Source organism: Tenrec ecaudatus, chromosome X (assembly GCF_050624435.1).
Source record: "Tenrec ecaudatus isolate mTenEca1 chromosome X, mTenEca1.hap1, whole genome shotgun sequence".
Lineage (NCBI taxonomy): Eukaryota > Metazoa > Chordata > Mammalia > Afrosoricida > Tenrecidae > Tenrec > Tenrec ecaudatus.
The window spans coordinates 24014088-24023189 of record NC_134548.1 but is presented as its reverse complement, the minus strand read 5'-3'; the positions used below and the strand labels follow the sequence as shown (position 1 = coordinate 24023189).

At 44.1% G+C, this 9102-nt stretch overlaps 1 pseudogene; it reads right to left on the bottom strand.

The window, feature by feature from the left end:
* Positions 1 to 335: 335 nt before the first annotated feature.
* LOC142433215 (nuclear pore complex protein Nup85 pseudogene) lies at positions 336 to 6262 on the bottom strand (annotated as a pseudogene).
* Between the last annotated feature and the right edge of the window lie 2840 nt (positions 6263 to 9102).

The following is a 9102-nucleotide window of genomic DNA, read 5'->3' as shown; positions in this document are numbered from 1 at the left end:
CGTGCATGAGTCTGAACCCTTTCCAGTCCTGGGCCATCCTCACCATGGCTGTTCTGTTTGAGCCCATTGTTGCAGCCACTGTGTGGATCCCTCTTGGCCAGGGCCTTCCTCCCTTTGGCGGTGCCTCGACTTTACCAAGCATGAAGTCCTTCGCCAAGGATTGGTCTCTCCTTTGAAGATACTCAAAGTACCTGAGGTGGAATCTTATTGTCTTTGCTTCTAAGAAAACTCTGTATTTCCTCCAAGACAAATATATTTGTTCTTTTCTTTTTTTTCAAAAGTAAGTATTTATTCTTTTGGAACTGCTAGAGCAGTTCTTGCCAGGCTAAGGAAACTTACAAGGAGTCTTCTTTGATAATTGCCTGGGCGAGGTTTAAGGAAAGAACCAGTCTCAGCATCTCCACTTTAGTGGTCTCTATGGTGGCATTTTGGGACCCCAGCCCATGAAACTGGGATCATACGGTTCTTCTTTCCTTCAGGTCCTCCAGACACCTCAGCTTATAGGTCTGCTCTGCTGAGAAGTTCACCTGCTTCTCTTCCAAAAGGGGCAGGGCATCTGTCAGGAGGGTCATCCAGAAAGACTGGGGTCGGTTAGTGTTGTCATCAGGGACAGGAGGAGGGAGGAGCCAGACACAAAGTGCTCTCCCCATAGAGTCGGTGGAACTCTCGTTACTTCCCCAGGAAGGTGAGTTGGTCGCTGAGCATCATGGCTGGTGCCACTTGTCAATGAGATCCAGGTCAGAGAAGCAGCCCCACTCACAGTAGTTCATGAGGAACCTGTCAGACACCAGTGTGGCCAAGGTGGCGTCTTTGGCTCCCAGGCTCCTGGAGAAGGCTGAGCCTAGGTGGTTGTTTTGGACAGCATTCATGGCCAAGACCTTACAGATGCTGTGCACTTGCTCAGTCATCCCCTGCTGCTCACAGAACCGTAGCGCCTTGAGGGCCTTCTGCTCAGTGTTGAGAGGGCCACATTTGATGTGCAGCTCCAAGGAGACTCAGCCCAACTCAGGACAGTGATCAAAGTAATGCACACCAAGCTGCCAGAGGCTGTGACGCGCAAAGAGCTATGAGGAGGCTTATTCCAACAGGATGAACTCTCTCACATTGGATCTGAAGTAGAGGTTTGGGGCCTGCAGCCATTCACTGTGGTCCAGCAGGTCAGTCAAATGGGCCACAAATCAACAGTTACTCAGGGCGAAGCTGCATCCCTTGATAACTTGTGGATGTCAAATTCAAAGGCTGCCATCAAGATGTCCCATGGTTCTGGGCTGCTCTCCCCTCCCAGAAACAGGTCCAGGCTAGACTGGGCATAGATGTGCAGCTCAGTGGGCTTCAAAGTGGGGTGAGAGTACAGGAGCTGTGTCACCAACTAGAGGTACCAGGTCCCCAGCAACTCCATTTGCTCCAGTACAGCGACCTCATCCCCAGCAGGCTGTGACAGAGGAGACTCAGGGGCAAGCTGGAGGTGAAGGGGCCATCTGCCCTGCAGGTACCGCTCACACTCCTTGTGCCACTGCTGTCACTCCAGCTCCAGCTCTGTCCGTGTCTCTGGTTTCTGTTGTTTTTTGGTTGGTTGTTTCCTTTTGTTGTTTGGTTTTGCTGTCTTGTTTTTATGCTTATTACTGTCTCTACATACCTTAGTGGATAAGATAAGTGGGATAAACAATCTGGAGGAGAAAATTATGATGGTTTTGGGTGGGCATGGGAGATGGGGAGGCAGGGGAAAGGAAGTGTGTGTGTTAACAGACCAAGGGACAAGGGAACAAGAAGTGATATAAAGTCAATGTCTAGGAGGGCATAGGATGCCTGGTAGGGCTTGATCAAAGGCAATGTAATTGAGAGGAATTACCAAAACTCGAATGGAGGCCAGACATGATATTGGGACAAGAGAAAAGTCAAAGGAAAGAGAGGAAAGAACTAGAAAGCAAATGTACATTTATGGAGGTCTAAACACAGGCATGAACACATGTAACCATATTGATATATAGCAGTAGGTAAATAGTTCTATGGACAGATGTTAAGTATGGAGGTATCAGGTGGACATTGGGCCTCTACTCAAATATTTCCTCAATGGAAGAACACTTTGCTCTAATAACCTGGTGTTCCATGATGCTCAGATTCCTGACAAGATCACTTAAGACAAAATGGGTGCATAAGCAAATGTGGTAAAGAAAGCTTGTTGTGCCCGGCTATCAAAAGATAGCGTCTGGAGTCTTAAAGGCTTGAAAATAAATGGTCACCCATCTAGCTGAGAAGCAACAAAGCCCACATGGAAGGGCAACACCAGCCTGTGTGATCATGAAATGTCCATAAGATCGGGCATCAAAAATCCAGAACAAAAAATCATACAAATGTGAAAGAGAGGGAATGTGGAGTGGAGGCCCAAAATTCATCTGTAGACAATTGGGCATCCCCTTACAGAAGGGTCACAAGGAAGTGGCAAGTCAGCCAGGGTGCAGTAAAACACAGATGAAACATACAACTTTGCTCTAGTTCTTTAATGCACCTCCCTCATCCAGCCACTATCATGACCACAATTCTACCTTACAAATCTGGTTGAAACAGAGCATGTACACAGGAGCTGTAAACATAGAGCATCCAGGACAGATAAATCCCCCAGGACCAATAATCAGAGTAGTGATACTAGAAAGGTAAAGGGAAGTTGGAAGGACAGAGGGGTGACCAATCACAATGATCTATCTATAATCCCCTCCCAGGGGAAGAGACGACAGAAAAGTGGGTGTCGGGAGACATCCGTCAGTGTAAGACATGAAAAATAATAATAATTTATAAATTACTAAGGGTTCTGGAGGGAGCGAGGAGAGGGGGTAGGGAAAATAATGAGGAGCCAATACCAATGGATCAAGTAGAAAGAAAATGTTTGGGAAATAATGAAGGCAACAAATGTACATAAGTGCTTGGCACAATGGATGGATGTGTGGATTGTGATAGGAACTGTACTAGCCCCCAATAAAATGATGTAAGAAATAAAATAAAATAAAAGGCCTGGTTCCAAATCAACCAAGAGTGACAACCTTGAGAGAGGACAAACTACACTACTCACCTCAGAATCCTGAATCAGCGAAGAGTACTGTTGTTATTGTGAGCCCTGGGAGGCTTGGGCAGAGTTGTCAGACTAAAGCAGCTGCTCATTTCCTCTAAACTTTGGGTCAGGGATGTGAGGCCCTTGGTTTTCAGCTGGGGGACTCTGGTAGTCGGGGGAAGAGTCCCACACCTCCCCTGAGTGAGAACGACCAGGTCCACTGATCACAGAAACATGGAGTCCCATAGTCTCACCCCTCCTACCAAACCCCAGAAGCCTTGAGCAAGGGGACCTAATGGTGCTCACTCTTTTTCATGTCTCCCTGGTTTTAGGAATGTGAGGACCTTGATCTGATGGGAAGAGATTCAGATTAGGAGAGGGAGGATATGCAAGTTGAGTCTGTTGTCAATATAAGGACCCTAAGAATTTTAGGGAGCGCCCAATGATAACAAAGTGACTCCCACATAGTTCCTTCCATACTGACAGCCCTGGGAGACCCTAAGCATATACGCTAGCTAAAGGACCCCTCATTTCCTCCTCAGGAACTCATCTCAGGTCGGCAGGAGGAAAAGGCTTAACCCACTGCCATTGAGTCGGCCCTCAAGGTGACCCTATCAGATAGCATACAACTGCCTCTCTGGGCTTTTGAGAATGCAAATCTTTACGGGAACAGATTGACTCCTCTTTCTCCTGCAGTGGTTTTCAACATATGACTTTGGGATGCAACTCCAAATCCATTTCAGTTTTCCTTTTCCTTTTTTTGAGCCACTCAGACCAATATTTAGGTTTGAGGGATAAGGGAACTGGAAGTTTTTTTGTGTTGAATTTTCTTTTTAAAGAAACACATCATATATGTTTACACAGTCCATTCCAAGAAATGAAATCAACAACAATATTCTGTTTCTCTTTCTAACCCCCCTACCCAGGCCGCCCTCCTTCCTCCCTCTCTCCACAAGGCCTGTGCACAGCTCTTCCTGTTCCCTTGTCTATCCTATTCCTCTTGTTAGTCACCAAAGTCTTGTTTTTTGGTGTATAAACTATGTTTCTCTTTCTTAGTTTTCCTTATGACAATGGTATATTAATCATTTTTCTTTGTAAGATTGACTACATTTTCTAAGCATCATGTTCTCTGGCTTGTCCCATGTCTTGTGCTGCTTCAGAGAGGTGTCATTTGTTTGATGCACAATATTTCATCTTAAGGATGTAGCAGAGTTTCTTTATCCAGTTGACTTCATTTCTGGAGATGAGCTGTATAAATATACACAGGGTGATTGTGGCTTTTCTGGCAAATCGAAATAGTGGGCTGAGTGGCTAAAAATTAAAAAGGATGGAGAAGTAAAGCTGATACAGACTTGGAGTCTTTAGTGACTAACAAGTTCACTTCAAACAAAGAAAACAAAACAAAAACCCCTCAAAACTTACTATCCTGTAGTAGGCGCTAACTCACGGTGACTCAGTAGGACAGGTAGAACCGCCGCTCTGAGGGTCCAAGACTAACTCGTTACAGGAGGAACCCGTCCTTTTTTCCTGCAGAGCTGATGGTGGCTTCAAACAGCTGACCTTACAGTTAGCAGCCCATCCGGTACAACTCAGTCATCAGGGCTTCTAGGCCCTGTCAAAAGTGAAATGTGCTTAAATGGGAAAAGAATGCTTTGAAAATGATGAGGACAGCATGTGTGCAAATATGCTTGACACGCTGGATGAATGTATGGATTGTGATAAAAGATACAAGAGCCCCCAATAAAAGTATTTAATAGAAATTTTTTTATTTTTAAATTTTTATTGTGATTTGGGTGAAAATTTACAGGGAATATTTGTTTTCATTCACTTTTTATTTCATATAATTGAGTGCAATCTTCACATTATAAGAGCACTCTTCCTACTTCAGTTTTTCCATTCCCATTTGTCCTTCTTTCCTCTCCATTTCTATTCTTTCACATTTTTTTCGTGGGAAAATGCTGTGTCTTTTCATCTTTTTTTTTTCGGTTCTTTTTTTTTTCATTAGAGGCTCATACAACTCTTATCACAATCCATACATATACATACATCAATTGTATAAAGCACATCTGTACATTCTTTGCCCTAATCATTTTTGAAGCATTTGTTCTCCACTTAAGCCCTTTGCATCAGGTCCTCTTTTGTCCCCTCCCTCCCCACTTTCCCCTCCCTTATGAGCCCTTGATAATTTATAAATTGTTATTTTGTCATATCTTGCCCTATCCGGCGTCTCCCTTCACCCCCTTTTCTGTTGTCTGTCCCCCAGGGAAGAGGTCACATGTAGATCATTGTAATCAGAAAGAAAATCTTTTGAAAAACATGATGGAAACATATGTACAGATGTGTATGACACAATGGATATAGGTAGGGATTGTGATAAGAGCTATAAAAGCCCCCAATAAAATTAAATATAAAATAGTGAAATGTGGGGCCCAGAGTGAGGATCATGGAGGCATGTACCAGAGGGTCTCCATTGCCTGTCACAGCTTTCAGCCTTAAAAAAGCAAAAAACAAACAAACCTGGACAAGGGTAGCAAGAAGGGAACCTGGTTTCTCCCTAATTGGGGCACAGAATGTACAGGGCATCAAATTAGAAATAGGAGTGGAGTCAAGAGATGAAGAGCCCTAGACTCTGTCCAAAGGCAAAAGGAAGACCCAGAGTCACTTACTGATGAATGGAGGGAACAGGGAAAGTCTAACCCTGCACTTGCTTTTAGCCTTTAGCTTTGCAGAGCCAGGCAGGGCTGTTGAGTTGAGACTTCCTCACTTCCATGAATACATCAGGTCAAATGGAAGGGGGATCCTTTGTCTGGAGGTGCAGCCACTGATCCCATAGAAGGAATGAGTCCCAGCCCCTCCAGGAGCCATTCAGGGCCCTGAATGAGGATTGAATCCTCCCAGGAAGTCTGGATGGAATAGGCCCTTCTGGGCGTCAGCCCTGGAGATGCACACCTGCCAGCAGTGAGGACTCCATGGCTTCTTCCTTTCCTGCTGGAAGATCTCTGGGACTCGGAAAGGCCAAGTTCAGAGTAGAAGAGGGTAAAGGACCTACCCTAGATCCTGCCCATCTTTGATCTGATGGCCCTGAAATTGGACTGAGAAGACCCATTGAGCCCTGTTCAGAGGAATCCCCAGGTGTTACCCTAGCAGGTCCCAGATTGGGCTTGTAGGGTGCATCAGAAACCTCACCTTTGGTTCTTCGATAGAGTTCTCATGGGACATGGCCGACCTTGGGTGTTCTTAGAGCAGTGTCCACAAGTAGAACTACAGAAGACCCTCCCATGAAATTCAGTGAAGTTCCTTCCTGCCCAAAGTTCACTCACCTTCTTATCAATCTTCTTCCATGAGGCCCACATCATCTGTCCTCCCCCGCCTCCCACCTGCATTCTCTGATCAGCAGCCCCACTGCTCATGGTCAGAAGGGTATGCTCAGTGCCCTTGAGAAACACTGCTAAGCCCAAGCTATGTCTCTCAATTCCAGGATTCCCTGGGACCCACGCTGAATCTAGGGTTTGGGGCTAAGATTCAATTTATTCCCAGCTCCGTAGGAAGAGGCTTTATGAGATGAGGAAGAGAGGGTGTGAGCCAGAATTGCAGGCAGGGAAGGCACTATTGCAATGGCCAGTGCGGTTTCAGGGTAAGTCCAGCAACTCCTCTTGTCCCAAGTGAAGTCCAAGGAGGATTTCATGCTTTTTAACTGAAAAGAACAGTTGACAATCTAAATAGTGAAGGTGAGGTGGGTTGGATGGAAAAAATGGTTATCGGCTTTGTTGTATTATTTGATATAAGTAACTGTATTGTTTCACTCCCACTGCCCCCCCCCCCCACACACACACTCATGCTGTTATGTGCTGTGTCAGTCTGGGTAGACTAGAGAAACAAACCCCTGGACACACACATATGTATAGGAAAGGGATTCATATACAAGAACAATTGAACATTGAGAACACATTCTAGCTCAGTCGAGATCAAGTCCATAATTTCTACATTAGCCCATATGTCTGATACCAATGTATAATGTCCTCTTCAGACTCACGTAACACATGGAATGATGCCGAATGTAGAAGATCACAGACCTGTGGGTAGAAAGTCTTTGGACCCAGGGTCATTGGAAACATCTTAGCACTGGCAGGGGTCTCTGCATCAGGGTGGGTCCATGTGTCTTATCAGCTGCTACGTCTGCCAGAGTGTGATCAGAGAGATGGAGGTGTCTTCCGCCTCCAAGGAGGAAATACCAGATTTCCCTGAATTCTCAGAAGAAGGCCATGCCCACACAGAAGCCTCACTGGATAGGATCTGATTGACAAGCTAGACTCCACCACTACACTCTTTATCCTCAAAGTGACAAAGGATGATATATCTACAACGTGTGCTTCCAAGTATTTTTGAATGGTCCTTCAGCGTCCTCAAAATTGTCCAGTTTGAGCCTATTGTTGAAGCCACTGTATCTATCCATCTAGTTGAGGGTCTTCCTCTTCTTTGCTGACCTCCTACTTGGTGAGCTTCATGTGCCTTCTGCAGGGCAACTGCTCTTTGCTGATAACATGTCCAACATGTCTGAGAGAAAGTCTCCCGTCCTTGAATCTAAGGAACATTCTGCTAGTACTTTTACAAGACAGATTTGTTTGTGATTTAGGGAGTCCATCATACCTTCAATACTCTCCACCCTGCACCTTATTTCAAATTCATCAATTCCCCTTTGATCTTCCTTATTCATTATCTTACTTTCACATGCCTATAAGGTGGTGGAAAATACCATGGTAGGGCCAGGCACACCTTAGTCTTCAAAGGGAAATCTTTGCTCTTTCATACTGTAAAGAGGCCTTTTGCAGCAGGTTTGCCCAAGGAAACACTTACGTGTTTCTTGATTGATGCTCCCACAAAAACTGATTTTGGATCCAAGCAAGAGAAATCCTTAACAATTTCAGTGTTTTCTCCTTTATCATGATCTCATATATTGCTCCAGTTGGGAGGCTTTTGGTTACATTGCCTTGTAATGCATACTGAAGGCTGCAGGCTTTGATTTTCATCAGCAAGTGCTTCAAGTCCTCCTCATTTACAACAAGCAAAATTGTGTTGCCTACATATCAAACATTCTTAATAATAAGCCTTCCTTCCTGTCCTGACACCAAGCTATTTCTCATATGGTCCAGCTTCTTGGATTATTTGTGCAGCATGCAGATTGAATCATATGGTGAGAGGATGCCATCCTGACACACACTTTTCCTGATTTTTCCCCTTAGTCTGTTTGAACAGTTGTTTCTAATTTATTGCAGATTTTGCATGAGCACAATGAAGCATTCTGGAATTCCTGTTTTCTTCGTGTTTTTCCTACTTTGTTATGATTCACAGAATTGAATGCTTGTACATAACCAATAAAGCATAATCAAGTATGCATGTATGTGTGTATGCATGTATGTACACATTCAAAATCAACACCCACTGTCATCAAGTGTATTCCGAATCATGGTTACCTTAATCAGGGTTTCCAGTTTTCCTTTATAAGAGCTGATAGTCTCAACTATACTCTGCAGAAAAGCTGGTTGAACTGCCAACGTTGTGTATAGTGGTATGCTTTCCTGTCAATGGCACCGTGTGTGTGTGTGTGTGTGTGTGTCCTTCAAAGAAGTGTTAGGATAGATGTATAAACAGAGAATAGAATTTTCCCATGAACATGTTCAGGCATGCACATGCGCACACGCACACACACACACACATGCTCCAAAAATTTGTGAGAAATTCCATGATTTTCAATGCCATTGTTCCACACACATTTCCCCTTCTTCTCCTATATTGACACACATATATCTATGAGTACATATCTGTTTAACAATATCTCATCCAACTAAGTATATGTGGGTGTTTTTTCTAACGCTGATCTTAATTAAAGATGTTTTGTAAATAATCTCAGCTTATAAATATCATGAACCACGCATTTATTTATTGTCTATTAGGTTGAAGATGAAACATTCTGTTATATTCAAAATAGATTGAAAATATGTTTTTTTCTTTTGATTTTGGGCTTGGGTTCTTCAATAAGATGACATGCCATTGGCACAGGG